Consider the following 14498-nt stretch of genomic DNA (forward strand, 5'->3'; position numbering starts at 1 on the left):
GGAAAGCAATCTGTTGGAGTTCCTCACGTTGGCCATCCTAGGGGGAAAAGGCAGAACTCTCTGTAAAAAGATATATTCTCATCTTCCCTACACTTTAGGGGCTAAAATTGGTAACTAGGGTCCTGCACATTAAAGCAGAAGTCACGTAGTCCCCCAGTGAGAGAATCCACCCAATGCCCCTTCAGTCTGGAGCTGACTGTGCACACACACGCTGGACCTAAACGATGTAACAGTGCCACATGGCTCCCAAGGAGGCAGATTAATCAGACATTTCTCCAAAGATATTATATTCCAGTTGGGGCTAAAAGTCAGATAAGTTCTCTAGAATAGTAGTGGGCAAAGAAGGCAGGGTTTTGTTTGAATTAGAAACTGGCTGAAATCATGGCACAACCTGCAGGCTAGGCTACATTTTGGAGTTTGCTTTTAGACTAAGGGTAGGCACTTGGCTACCCAATAGCTCGAGTCAATGCTCCAGCTACCCATTCAGCCCCCTAGTATTTGGAGGAGTGGCCAGGCGTTAGGGAGAGCATGCAAGAACTAATGGCTTTTCCAGAGGTGGGTAGATGACTTTATTCATCCCTTCATCTATTCATCTACTCATTAAACAAATATTTATTAATTGCTTTATGTGCCAGGCCCTGCCTGGGCCTTTCTCACCATGAAAATTGAGATAATTCTCTTGTTTAACCCCCACAATGACCCTGACATAGGTACATTGGCTGTTCCCATTTTATAGATGAGGAAACTGAAGCAAATTGTCCAAATAGAGGATATCAGGAGGCACAGCTAGTGCTGTCAGAGCATCTTTGTGGGAAATGGCTGCCTCCCACTGCAGAGTATGGCTGATGGAAAATGAGGCCCTCCTACGCACTTCCTTGGCAGTCAGTAAGGGTCGAGGTTGGGTTTTATGTTCCTAAGAAACCCCATGAAGTTCTCGGGCACTTCCAGAGAGGCAACTTGGCAAGTAAAAGAGATGTGGGACTGTGTGGAATTTATGGATTGAGTAATCTTTGTCAAATAATAGGAATAGACCAGCTCATAAGGATTTGTGCACTTAGTTTCAAGTCTATCTGAACACATTTTCCCCTCTCTAAACGGATGAAATCATATAAATGGGACTCTTTTGATGCTGGTGGGTAAAATAAATGATACTATGGAACAGCAAGTGTATATGAGAATTTTCTTATCTAGTAAAGAGCTCCAGAAACATTTGTCTTCATTTAAAATAGTTATATAAATATGTGCTAGTGGAACTTTTTTCTAAGCCAAATGCCCTAAAGGACTTTAGTTGTCCATCTGCAACTTGCTTGCTCCTAGAAAATGTTGACCTCTGGGCTACTTTGGCTGTTTGTGTTCACCTGAAATTACATTTTTGTAGTAGCCTGTATTATGGTTTGGCTGCATTGCCCGTGCAGTGAAAGGAAATGATGTTCTTATTGGAACTAATATAAGTTATGACCCCAGAACTAGCAAAATGCACTCCTGTTTCTTCCCCCTACATGCTTCTTCCCGTAGGGGAGAGGGAAATAGGAACCCCACCTCGTGTTCACAGCCTTGGGGATACTGGGATTTCCTCCCCAAAGAGAAGAAGCCCCAGTAACTGAGCACTTTGGCCCATTTTATTTCATTTCCTGTCTGCTTCCCTGCCCCTTAGCAATGCCAATCAATGGATTTGGGACGGAAAGAACATTTCTTATGTAATCTTCACATTTTCAGAGTATAACTTTTGTCTGATATTTTGCCCCACTTTGCTCTTTGGAAATGAAATGTTTTGGTCAGTCCTTCAAAGTAAAACTGGTTGACTGAGTTCTCCTGATTCATAAAAGAAGCGTACATTCAAAATGTATCATGCATTTCCTTCCTGTCACGGACAAAACCAGCACCATTAATTGTAGGTAAAACTCCCATACAAGTTTTTTTAAAATTAACTTTTCATTTGGGAATAATTTTAGATTTATAGAAAAGTTGCAAAGATGGTACACAATTTCTGTATGCCCTTCATCCAGTTTCTCCTAATGTTAACATCTTATATAACCATGGTATATACTTCAAAACTAAGAAATTAACATTGGTGTGTTACCCTCTTTTCAACTACATTCAGTCTGTAGCAGTCCGGCTTTAGTTCCAAAGTCTAGTCAGGGTACTACATTGTATTTAGCTTAGATGATTTTAAAACTTACCTGCCTGTCTTTCTCATTTCTGATCATGTTTATTTTTACTTCTCTTCTTGATCAACATTGTCAGAGGTTTGTGTGTGTGTGTGTGTGTGTGTGTGCGTGCTACTTTTCTTCTCCTTTCTTGCTGCTAATTGGATTTATTAAGTTTTTCTTATTCTGCCTTTTCTCTCTGTGCTAGTTTGAAAGTTACATATCTCTTTCCATTCTTATAACATTGTTTAGTTTTTAAAATGCATACTTGTCTTACCAACGTCTAAAGTTAATGAGTATCACTGGACTCCTCCTGAGAATGAGACTCTTCACCAATCCTCATGTTATTGTGTCTAATACAGTAATTGCACCTTGTTTTCAACCCTCTAAAATTAGTCCTTATTATTATTGTTTGTGTTTAACAGCCAATGCTTGTTCATGTGAACTTATGTTTATAAATTTGTTTCTTTACTGCCTTCTCCCTCCTTTTTCGTTCAATTTCCTTCTCAGAGAAGGTTATCCATTAGGGGTTCTTTCAGAAAACAGTCCTCAAATTTTACTGGAAAGTTTATTTATTTCTCTTCAGTTTTAAATGATAAGTATAGAATTTTTGAATAGTTATATTTCATCAGCATTTTTAATATATTATTACATTATCTCCTGGCTTCTGATGTTGATGATAGGAAATCTGCTTTCATTTTAATGATTGTTTTTAGGTAGGCAATCCATCTTTTCTCTCTCTGCTGTTTTTAAGATATCCTTTGCTATTTCACAGGTTTGGGTGTGAATTTATTCTTGTTTATCCCACTCAAAGCCTATGCTTCTTCAAACAGAAGATATATATCTTAAATCACTCTGGAAAATTCTCAAACATATCCTTTTCAAATATTCTATTTTCTCTTTTCTGTCCCTCTACAACTCTTAGTACGTGTATGTTGGTGTTTCCAGTCTATCTTCCATTTCTTTTAATATCCTTTCTATTTTCAATCTCTAGCTCTCTGCTTCATTTTGGGTGATTTCCTCAGATCTATCAACCAGCTCACCAACTCTCTCTTGTCTAATCTCCTGTTTAATCTTTCCATGAAGTTTTTTTGTTTGTTACAAACGCTGTATTTTTCATTTATAGAAGTTATATTTGGTTCTTTTTTTTCACATCTTCCTATTCTTTGCACATAGTATCCTTCTTTCGCTCTTCTCTTCCTTCTTTTTTTTTTACCAACTGTATGATTTTAAACATAGTTATTTTGTATTTCCTTCCAGAAACTTCTATTATCTCAAGAAATTTTATCCTAATCCTTGTGTTTGTTGTGTCGGCTTATGCTGTCTGTTTCATGGTGAGCTGTATCCTCATATAGTTTCATTTTTCCCTTACAAGCACATCTTTATCAATGTTCTGTGGTTTGTTTGTGTATGTGTAGAAATTCAACATGCCCAGGTTGTAGAAACAGTGCTACAACAGCAATATCAGTTGCCTAGGATTCCTTTCAACAATAATTTCTCATGGAAGCTTTCCCCTAGAGTCTCAGGCAAGTTTCTTGCTGCTTCTCTAGGTTGGTGGATAGACCCCTTCTGGTCATTCTTTCATGGCAGCTCTTCCAGGGTTGATGGGTTTCAGTTCTAGGTCTCTATCATCAGCAAGCCCATGGCCCCGTGTATTCCCCCATGGGCATTAACACCTCCTCCCTTCCAGCACTCTGTATTTTAGCATCCCAGCCATGGCTGACAACTCTGCCTACACATTCCTCCTTCATGTCAGCCTGAAACTTACTTTTCTCCTTTTCACTCAACTATATAGTTAATACTTTTTGTTATATTTTTTTTCTGGCCTGTTTATGTTTGTAGCTTGAGAAGGCTCTATACTGTCTCAATCCATATGAAGTGAAAACTGGAAATCCCATAATTCCATTTGTATGAATCTTACCTCTTCCTTATACCTATTATTCAAACTATTCCTGAAATCTCTAAGTCTCTGTGAAGACTTTCTAGGTTGTTCAAAGGGGAGAATAATAACTCACCAACATTTTGTGAGCACTATATACAAAACTCTAGTCTAAGCATGCTCTACAGTCCATGGAATCCTTACAAAATTCCACCAATTAATCAATACTTTAATTATTCTGTTTTTCAGATGAAGACAGTGAGACATTGGGAGGACAAACAACTTTTCCAGCATCACACAGCTACTGAGTGGTGGCAGCTGAGATTTGAATCCAGGTCTGTCTGATGCCAGAGTGTATGATCTTATTAACCATGGGGCTTATTAACCGGTGTCCTGTCCCTGCCTTGTTAGACGGGCTATAGCTTTTCTCCCTTGTCTCTCTCTGCCAGCTCATCCTTGCCCCACCTGATGATCCCCTATGATCATTGCTCCATTCCACGGTCTCCACAGAGATCCCCAGACTGCTTTTGAGGTTTTTTTCTTTCTTATTGATAAACTGAAAAAATTAGAGATGATCTTTAAGCTTCTTTCCAACTCTGACACTCTAGATTGTAGTTTATTATGCATCTACTTGCTCTCTTAAAAATGTTTCCCACTTGTCCTTAGTGTGATTGCTCTTTTATTTATTCATTTATTTTGTTTCTTGGATTGTAAGGTTGTAATATGCCGGGATAATGATAGAAAAAAGCTGTTGGGAGAGCTCCACACTCATGAAGACATGATAGCTGGGCTGAGCAGCACTATAAGCCCTTGGTGAGAGGAATATAGACTTCAACTTCAGTCCCACTGCAGCTAATCCACATCAGCACCTAAAGTTCAAAGCAAAATGGGATAGTCCTTATGGGTAGGGTTGAAGATGAAGATGAAAGTAGAACTTCAAAGAGCATACGCCCTTTTCTAAGCACTGATTCCCAGTAAGTGTTTAGACACACAGAGAAGGCAGCTTACAAAGTCTTGGGGAAAAATAATTTGAAAATTATTTTTCATGTATTAATAATCATGCCACTCCTCAATTAGACACTATGTTTTTATTCAATTGCATTCTAATTTTGGCCATTCATATGGGATGGTTTGGGGAAATAAATGAAGTATGTATAACTGTGCACTTTGTGAGATCCAGTATTAAATTAGCAATGTGCACAGACAACAGAAGACAACTTCCTATGTGTATCAGCCTGCAGTGATGAGAACACATAAAATATTACTATGGCATTGAGGAAATAAACACTACTTATCGTTTTCAACACCATGAAAATTGTCCTCTTCTACTATTAAGAAACCTTTTCTTTTCCCTGGATAGTGGACATAATTCTTCCTTCTTTAAGCCTATTTCTAAGATATTAGAATTAAGACCGAGATTTAGTTTTATAAACTGGTGCAGCCACTATGGAAAACAGTATGGAGATTTCTCAAAAAATCAAAAATAGAAATACCATATGATCCAGCTATCTCGCTACTGGGTATTTATCCAAAGAGCAGGGAATCAACAATTCAAAGAGATTTATACACCCCTATGTTCATTGCAGCATTATTCACAATAGCCAAGATGTGGAAGCAACCCAAGTGCCCATCAATGGATGAACGGATAAAGAAGATGTAGTATACATATACAATGGAATACTACTCAGCCATAAAAAAGATGAAATTGTGCCATTTGCAACAACATAGATGGACCTTGATGTTATTATGCTAAGCGAAATAAGTCAGAGAAAGACAAACAATGTATGATTTCACTCATACGTGGAAGATAAGCACATGGATAAGGACAACAGATTAGTGGTTACCAGGGGAGAAGAGAGTAGGGGGAAGGAAAAAGGGATAAAGGGGCATATATGTATGGTGACATAAAAACTAGACTATTGGTGTTGAATATGATGCAGCCTATATAGAAACTGACATAGAATAATGTACACCTGAGATTTACACCATGTTATGAGCCAATATGACCTCAATAAATTTTTAAAACAAAAATTTTTAGGGGCCAGCCCCAAGGCTGAGTGGTTAAGTTTGCGCACTCTGCTTCAGCGGCCAAGGGTTTCCCTGTTTCGGATCCTGGGTGCGGACATGGCACCGCTCGTCAGGCCACGTTGAAGTGGTGTCCCACATGCCACAACTAGAAGGACCTGCAACTAGGATATACAACTATGTGCCAGGGGGATTTGGGGAGATAAAGCAGGAAAAAAATTTTTTTTAATAAAATAGTTCTTTTAAAAAAGATTTAGTTTTATAAAAGCATAGCAGGCAGGACAGTAAGCATTTAGATTGAGTTCTGTGTATATTCCAAAACCCAAATACTCTGGTTACTGTAGCTCTGTTATGAACTGGACTGTGTCCCACTCAAATTCATATGTCATAGCCCTACCCCCCCATGTGACTAGAATTGGAGATAGAGCCTTTACGGAGGTAAGTAAGGTTAAATGAGATCATAAGAGTGGGCCCCAACCCAACAGGACTGATGCCCTTATAAAGAGAGAGACTGGGCTGGCCCCGTGGCCGAGTGGTTAAGTTCGCGCGCTCCGCTGCAGGCGGCCCAGTGTTTCGTTGGTTCGAATTCTGGGCGCGGACATGGCACTGCTCATCAAACCATGCTGAGGCAGCGTCCCACATGCCACAACTAGAAGGACCTACAACAAAGAATATACAACTATGTACCGGGGGGCTTTGGGGAGAAAAAGGAAAAAAATAAAATCTTTAAAAAAAAAAAAAAAAAAGAGACACCAGGAGCTCATGCACAGAGAAAAGGCCATGTGATGACACAGTGAGAAGGTGGCCGTCTGTAAGCCAAGGAGAGAGATCTCACCAGAAACTGATTCTTCAGGCAACTTGATCTTGGACTTCCAGCCTCCAGAACTGTAAGAAAATAAATTTCTGTTGTGCCACTTAATCGGTGGTATTTTGTTGTGGCAGTCCTAGCTGACTAATACTTTCTTCTTTCCTTTTTATTGTAAAGTATTTTATCAGTTAACGTATAATATTTTATCTAAGTAAGTAAATACAATTCAGGCGAATGCTGGAAACAAACTTCCCCACCAGTGAGCCTGAACTATACGCACTGTGAGCAAATTCACTTCAGTCTGCCACAGAACATATCAACAATGTAGGCAGACACGTTTGAAAGAATTTCAATGATTTCTCTATTTTTAAAGTTACATAGAAAACCTTCTTCACAGAGCAAATATTATTCTAAAGAGGTGAAAACTAGAAACTTGAGCAATCTTCAACATTTGTAGAAATTAAAATAATTGCTATTTAATAAGTCACTGAGAATTGCTTAGCAAATTTAAAATCTTATAAAAACAAGTGAGTGTTCTTATCAATGTACCAATGAAGACAGCTGCTTTTAAGTGCACATATTTTGAATAGTAACTATCTGAGCAAGAAGCCCACTTCTAACCAGTCCTTGGTCGCGGACATTGGGCCTAACATATGTATAGACATTTATATTTCCCCCTCAAATCAGAGACATTTTAGATTCTGTCAATTTGACTTACCACTAAGGAACTTTTTCATCATAGATCATCACTTGTATGTTCTTGAGAATGATGAGCCGTTCTCCCACCCCCGGGGAATGTGATTTGCTTTTCATTGAGTATAGCCAGGAAAATAAAAACTCCAGGTTCTTAGTTCTAAGACCAGAAAGGGACTTAGGGCTGGTGCTGGGCAGCTAGAATTGAGTATCCGTCAATAGCTTGCATTAGTAAACTGTCTCTGGTAGAGATGTGCTTCCATGTGAGAATACCATATTTTCATGAAGGAGGAACTGTTTGTATTTTTGTAAAGAATGGAAAGATTCCCTGTTAATCAGAAATTGTCCTAAGCTTGAGTTTGCTTTTTCCCATTTGCCCTCTGTGCTGGTTGGTGCTCTGTGGCAAGAGGCCCCTGGGTGAGCCTGGTCTGTCCTAACCACCCTCCTACCACTCCTCACGTGTACTCTACCTCCTGACCCCTCTGGCGGCTCCTCGGTTTCCTCCTTGGAGACTGGTTCTCAGTAACTCTGTCATGTTCCTCTTTATTGCTTGTGGGACACCTACAAGATGTTCCTGGACCAAGAATATATAAGACCAAATGACCTAATCCTTGGCTCCAAGGGCTAACGGTTTAGGCCTAATGGTCTTCAAGGCCTGAGCCAATTGAAGAAAGAATGACATCTCTGACCTTTGGAATGTCCATACTCTCCAGAGCACTGACCAGTCTGCTGAAATGGCCTGCCTCTTTCTTCTCTAATTAGTTCCCAATGCAGTAATCTCAAATCTAGCTTGGAGATGGCCATCTTTTCCTCTGAGAAAGGCCTTTTATTTGGCTTTGTGCCCACTGGTGGTGGGGGGCTGGGGTGATGGGGTGGACTTTGAACACAAGTCCTTAAGAAACATAGAGCACCAGCCCTACAATAAGTAGAAACTAGATTTTCCATCAATATTCATGGATAATGAAGCAGATATGTGGTATGCTTTGAAAAGTGTTTTTAAAACCTATCGAAACAAATAAACCCCTAAACATGCTGCTCCACCTACCCCAGCACCTGAAATTCCGCCCTGTGTTATTGGCTGGGAAACGTAGACCGCACGATCAGAAGCCAGGTCAGCCGGGGCATTTTGGACTATCAGGACTGATCAGAAAGTGGCTGAGCACGTGCAGGGCTTGTTCGGATTTCTGACTTTCTTTTCGGCGTTGGGGCTGATTGGAGTGAGGTTAGTTTGGGAAGGAAGTAGGTAGGTAACCAAGTGGTAAAGAGTAAGGGAGGGCTGACAAAGGAGATGACAGGATGTCAACAGGCTAGATTACGATCTTTCAGAGGCTTAAGTGCTGGAAATAAAAGTAAAAACAATATTTAACTGTAAAACACGAAACATATGTATGCTGAAATTAAAATGGCTGTCTTCCATATATCCTGATTGCAACATTCTGGATCATTTCATCAGAGCTGAACTTTTCTTATTTTCGCTGGCTCCTTTGCTGATGCCCTATGTGGGACTGGGTCTGCCTAGTTGACGTTCATGAAGTGACCTGTGTCTGCTAATCTGCAGGGCCACGGTGTGGGGCTGCACAGTCTGTGCGCTGCACTGCTCCGGAGGGCCCCATTCACAAAGAGCCCACGTGAACTCTACCTCATATCTGCTTCATTATCCATGAATATTGATGGAAAATCTAGTTTCTACTTATTGTAGGGCTGGTGCTCTATGTTTCTCAAGGACTTGTGTTCAAAGTCCACCCCATCACCCCAGCCCCCCACCACCAGTGGGCACAAAGCCAAACAAAAGGCCTTTCTCAGAGGAAAAGATGGCCATCTCCAAGCTGCCGCTAGAGCTGTGCAACGTGGAGGCCCCGGGACTCAGGCGCTGATTGAGAACGACTACGCTAATCAAAGCTTGGTCAGAGGACTCTGACCTGGAATCATCAGACTATGTGTTAAAACGCAGATTCCTACGGCATTACAGTGAGGGGATAGAAGAGCTGGAATTTATGTTTTAAAATGAGCAATGCAGCTAATTTTTGAGCATACCGGCAAAACATGCTAACTACCTTTGGGTGACGTTACTCTCCCGTTTCCCCTCTGCCCCTGAGCAAAGCTCCAAACAAGAGAGGTCCAGCATCTGCTCTGCAGGGCATTCTGGCATGGCCTGCCCCAGCGTCTAGTCAGCCCACAGCAGCCACTCCAAGTTCTGGCCTTTGCCGGGGACGCAGGGACCCCTCGTAAAGCGGTGCCTCTGGAGCTCTGAGGGCAGGCTTTCAAGCTCTTGGCCTCAGTTCCACTTCTGCCACTAACTAACCGCGTGCATGAGTTAAATCCATAAAATTTTTCTAGACAAGTTTTCTTGTGTATTTAATGAGGATGTAAGTTGGAATGTATCTTCCAGAACTTGACCTAACCCATCTCTTTTGTCTAAGTTACGAAGGTCAAAAAAGCACATCCTATGGTCCACAATTCAGAAACTCCTGGGGCCAAATATGTTTTGAGATTCAGAATTATTTGTTGTTTTGAAAGGCAATATGATGCATATATCACATATTACATCGTACCTTCAGCAGGGTCTGGGGCAGTAACCTGAAATCAAATACACTCATTTCTGAAGCAAAATGTGTGCATAGTTGCACTAGTGGGGTAAAACTATAAATAGTCTCAAGTCAGGTTTTACTGCCAAATGAGATTTATTTAAAATTCCAAATACCTCACAGATTTCAGAGCTTTTTGGAGTTTGGAATTTTAGGATAAGGGGGTGGTGGATTGATACTAACGCCAGTTTGTATGTCTTAGCTAAAGCTCATTCTCTTGGTCTAATATACAACGCTGATGTTAGAGGAGAGAGCACTGAAGAGGAATCGAGGGGCCTAGTGGGCCACAACATCGTGGTGGAAGGAGAGGCACTGAGGGTTCAGTTCACAAGCCTGGCCCTGTGCTAATTAACTCTGACCCTGAGCAAATTAATTAGCCTCTCTGAGCCTCATTTCCCCCATCTGTAAGTCATAGAGTTGTTGTGAGGATAAAACAATTTATTCCATTTTAGGCATTTAGAACACTGCTTGACACATAGCACTCAGTATATGTCAGTTTTCATTATCCTAGGAATTGTGCTAATTTACCCGTTTTCCTTACTTGTCTCTATGTACAGGTGGGGCCGGTGAAATGAGGTGTAGACAATGAGGTTATGATTTGGCAGAGGGCACTAGTCAGACTGTCTCCACCCTGGTGTGTGTTCCCCAGTCCTGCTCTGGGCACTGTGGTCAGTCACCGCCCACCCCGCCACCCCCCACCCCCATCTCTGTGCTTAATCTCTCCATCTATAAAACTGGGAATGTCATCCCACCTACTGATGAGATTATGTAAATAAAAGCAGACTGACTTTTTCAGCATGGGGATTATTATTATTTTCCTGAAAGGTTCACTTATGTCTGCCACGAATTTTAGCCTATATGGGTTACTGAGAAAATTTAAGCAAAGCAGGGGCCCAGAGGACCTGCCTTTGTGCTTAAACCATGTGTCTCTGTTGCCATCTAGATTAAACAATTCCAAAATGAAACGGAAACACTGAGTTTCCATGAACTCATTCAGCTTCCCCACAGGCCAGGAAACTCTGCTTATGATTTTGAAAAGTCACAGGCCAGTGGTTCACCCCTCCTCCTGATCCTAGAGTTTGATCTGGGCTGTGACGCGCTGTGGCCACTGAAGCAGATCTCTGGTTGTAGAATCAGACCCTGCAAAAGCAGGATAATTCAGCTCCAAACCCAAGCGCTGAGTGGAAGCAACAAGCTAAACCGGGAGGGGCACGGAAATGTCCGACATCTTTTCACTCTCCTTGTGACAGTGTTTCTTTTCCATTGAATATTCATGTGATGAAACTCTTTTCTTTTTTCCTGAGAAAAATGCGGTTCTCAAGTTGAATTATTGGTAACCACCGCAGCGTCAGATGCTTACATTTACACATGCGCCACAGTCGAAAGCTCTGCTCCTGCTACCTGGGCCTCAGGCAACATTTGCTGAGTCTTTCAAATTGATGGTAAAAGTATTATTACTGAATGGGTATTATTCTATCAGGGGGATGAGGACTGGTATAGGAACAGGAGACGGACATGAAGGTTTTCTTTTTTAGCAGTAAATTCCAAAGAATTTGCTTACCTTCTCACCACTGCCAGACATGACAAGACTTCTAAAATGGAAAAAATTCTTTCTGTGGTTTCAGATCAGCCATTTTTAAGCCCCCCCCACCCCCCCTCGCTGACTAACTTAATTAGATTTTCCTTAAAAAGAATTGCTCTGGGCTAAAAATTTGAATGCCAAGTTTCAGCTTTTAGCATATTTTCACTGTGAAATTATTAACCTCTGAGAAAACTAATAGAATCTTAATGATACTGATGCTACTGGGAAAGGCTAGGATAGTCTTTGATCCTCTCCTCTGTTTGTCGCTTTCTTAGTTTTGATTTACATTTATCTCAGCCAAGGTCATAAATTCAGAACCTTGTGAATACCCCACCCACAAAAAACCACAGTCACAACATAGGCAAAGGATCTTTCCTTCAGTGATTCTAAAACACTCTATAAATAAATAAATAAACTTTTTATAGTTCCTCAATTTATCCATCACTAAAAGATAATTCCTAATGAAATGGAAAATCACCAAAGTACCATTTTTTTTGGATACTTGGGTGGGGAAATGATGAAAAAACCCAGTAACTCTGATTTTGAAAATCAATATTTGCTTTTTTTTTTTAATGGCTACAGATAAGCAAATCTGTTAATGAAATTCCTCTAAACAGTTGCTTGCCTCTGGGTGAGTCAATTAGCTTAGATCTCTATCGTCTAGATAGCTCCCAGGTCTAACAGGCGACCAAGGAGCTGTGGTGTTCTTTTATATCTTTCCAGCTCTAGGATTGGGTTGTACAGATCCTGAAGAAGAAAAAGCAAATCTGTGTAATGCTACTTGTAGTTAGAACTACCACTAAACCCTTCAAGAAAGAAGGGACTTGGCCTTGTTTTTTGAAAGTCTTTATGGTGGTACCACCACAATGTACTATGGCCAAAAATGTTGAACCTGAATCTTACCAAAACTTAAGATCGAATTCTCAGTTTACAGGAAATATGGGGAACCGAGGAAGGAGATTAAGTACCATTTAAGTGCAATTAGATAAATCCAGAATGTGGGATGGTCTATTTGAAAACTGAGTTGGTTTCTTTAATAATTCATAATAGCCAAATCAATGTGCAGACCTTTTTTTTGGATTAAAATTCAAATAAATTAACTGTAGAATGATATTTGGGGGACAGTTGGGGAAATTTGAATATGAACTAGGATTAGAGTATAATAAGATTAAAATGCCAAGATGTCTGGAATTTGCTTTAAACTACCACAGCAATATGCTAGCAAAATGGCAAAATAATACCAGTTTAATCTAAATAGATCATATGAGGATTTAAAATACTATTCTCTCTGCTTTTATTATTTTATTTTTTTTATTGAGTTCATAATAGTTTACATCAATGTGAGATTTCAGGTGTACATTATTTCTTGACTGTCACCACATAAGTGCTCCCCTTCAGTCCCTGTGCGCCCCCCCCCCCCCCCCGAACCCTCTTCCCCTGGTAACCGCTCAACTGTTTTCTTTGTCCCAGTACTTGTTTATATTCCACACGTGAGTGAAATCATCTGGTGTTTGTCTTTCTCAGACTGGCTTATTTCGCTTTGCATAATCCCCTCTAGGTCCTTTCATGTTATTACAAATGGGATGAATTTGTCTTTTTTCTGGCTGAGTAGTATTCCATTGTATATATATACCACATCTTCTTTATCCACTCTTCGCTCAATGGGTGCTTGGATTATTTCCATGTCTTGGCTATTGTGAATAGCGCTGCAATGAACATAGGGGAGCATATGTTACTTTGGATTGTTGATTTCAAATTGTTTGGGTAGATACCCAGTAGTGGGATAGCTTGGTCATATGGTAGTTCTATTTTTAGTTTTTTGAGGAATCTCCATACTGTTTTCCATAGTGGCTGCACCAGTTTGCATTCCCACCAGCAGTGTATGAAGGTTCCCTTTTCTCTACACTCTCTCCAACATTTGTTATTTTTAGTCTTAGTGATTATAGCCATTTTAATAGGTGTAAGGTGGTATCTTAGTGTAGTTTTGATTTGAATTTCCCTGATGATTAGTGATGTTGAACATCTTTTCATGTGTTTATTGGCCATCTGTATATCTTCTTTGGAAAAATGTCTGTTCATCACCTCTGCCCGCTTTTTGATTGAGTTGTTTGCTTTCTTATTGTTCATTTGTGTGAGTTCCTTATATATTATGGAGATTAACCCCTTGTCAGATATATGATTTGCAAATATTTTCTCTCAATTGGTGGGTTGGCTCTTTGTTTTGATTCTAGTTTCTCTTGCCTTGCAGAAGCTCTTTAGTCTGATGAATTCCCACTTGTTTATTTTTTCTATTGTTTCCCTTGTCTGAGAGGACATGGTATTTGAAAAGATTCTTTTTAGTTTGATGTCAGAGAGTGTACTACCAATATTACCTTATAGGAGTTTTATAGTTTCAGGACGTATCTTCAAGTCTTTGATCCATTTTGAGTTTATTTTTGTGTATAGTATGAGGTAGTGATCTACCTTCGTTCTTTTGCATGTGGCTGTCCAGTTTTCCCAGCACCATTTATTGAAGAGACTATCTTTTCTCCATTGTATGTTCTTGGCACCTTTATCAAAGATTAGCTGTCCATAGATGTGTGGTTTTATTTCTGGGCTTTCAGTTCTGTTCCATTGATCTGTGTGCCTGTTTTTGTATTAGTACCATGCCGTTTTGGTCATTATGGTTTTGTAGTACATTTTGATGTCACAGATTGTGATACCTCCAGCTTTGTTCTTTTTTCTCAGGATTGCCTTAGCAATTCGGGGTCTTTGATTGCCCCATATGAATTTTAGTATT

Source organism: Equus asinus, chromosome 10 (genome assembly GCF_041296235.1).
Source record: "Equus asinus isolate D_3611 breed Donkey chromosome 10, EquAss-T2T_v2, whole genome shotgun sequence".
Classification (NCBI taxonomy): domain Eukaryota; kingdom Metazoa; phylum Chordata; class Mammalia; order Perissodactyla; family Equidae; genus Equus; species Equus asinus.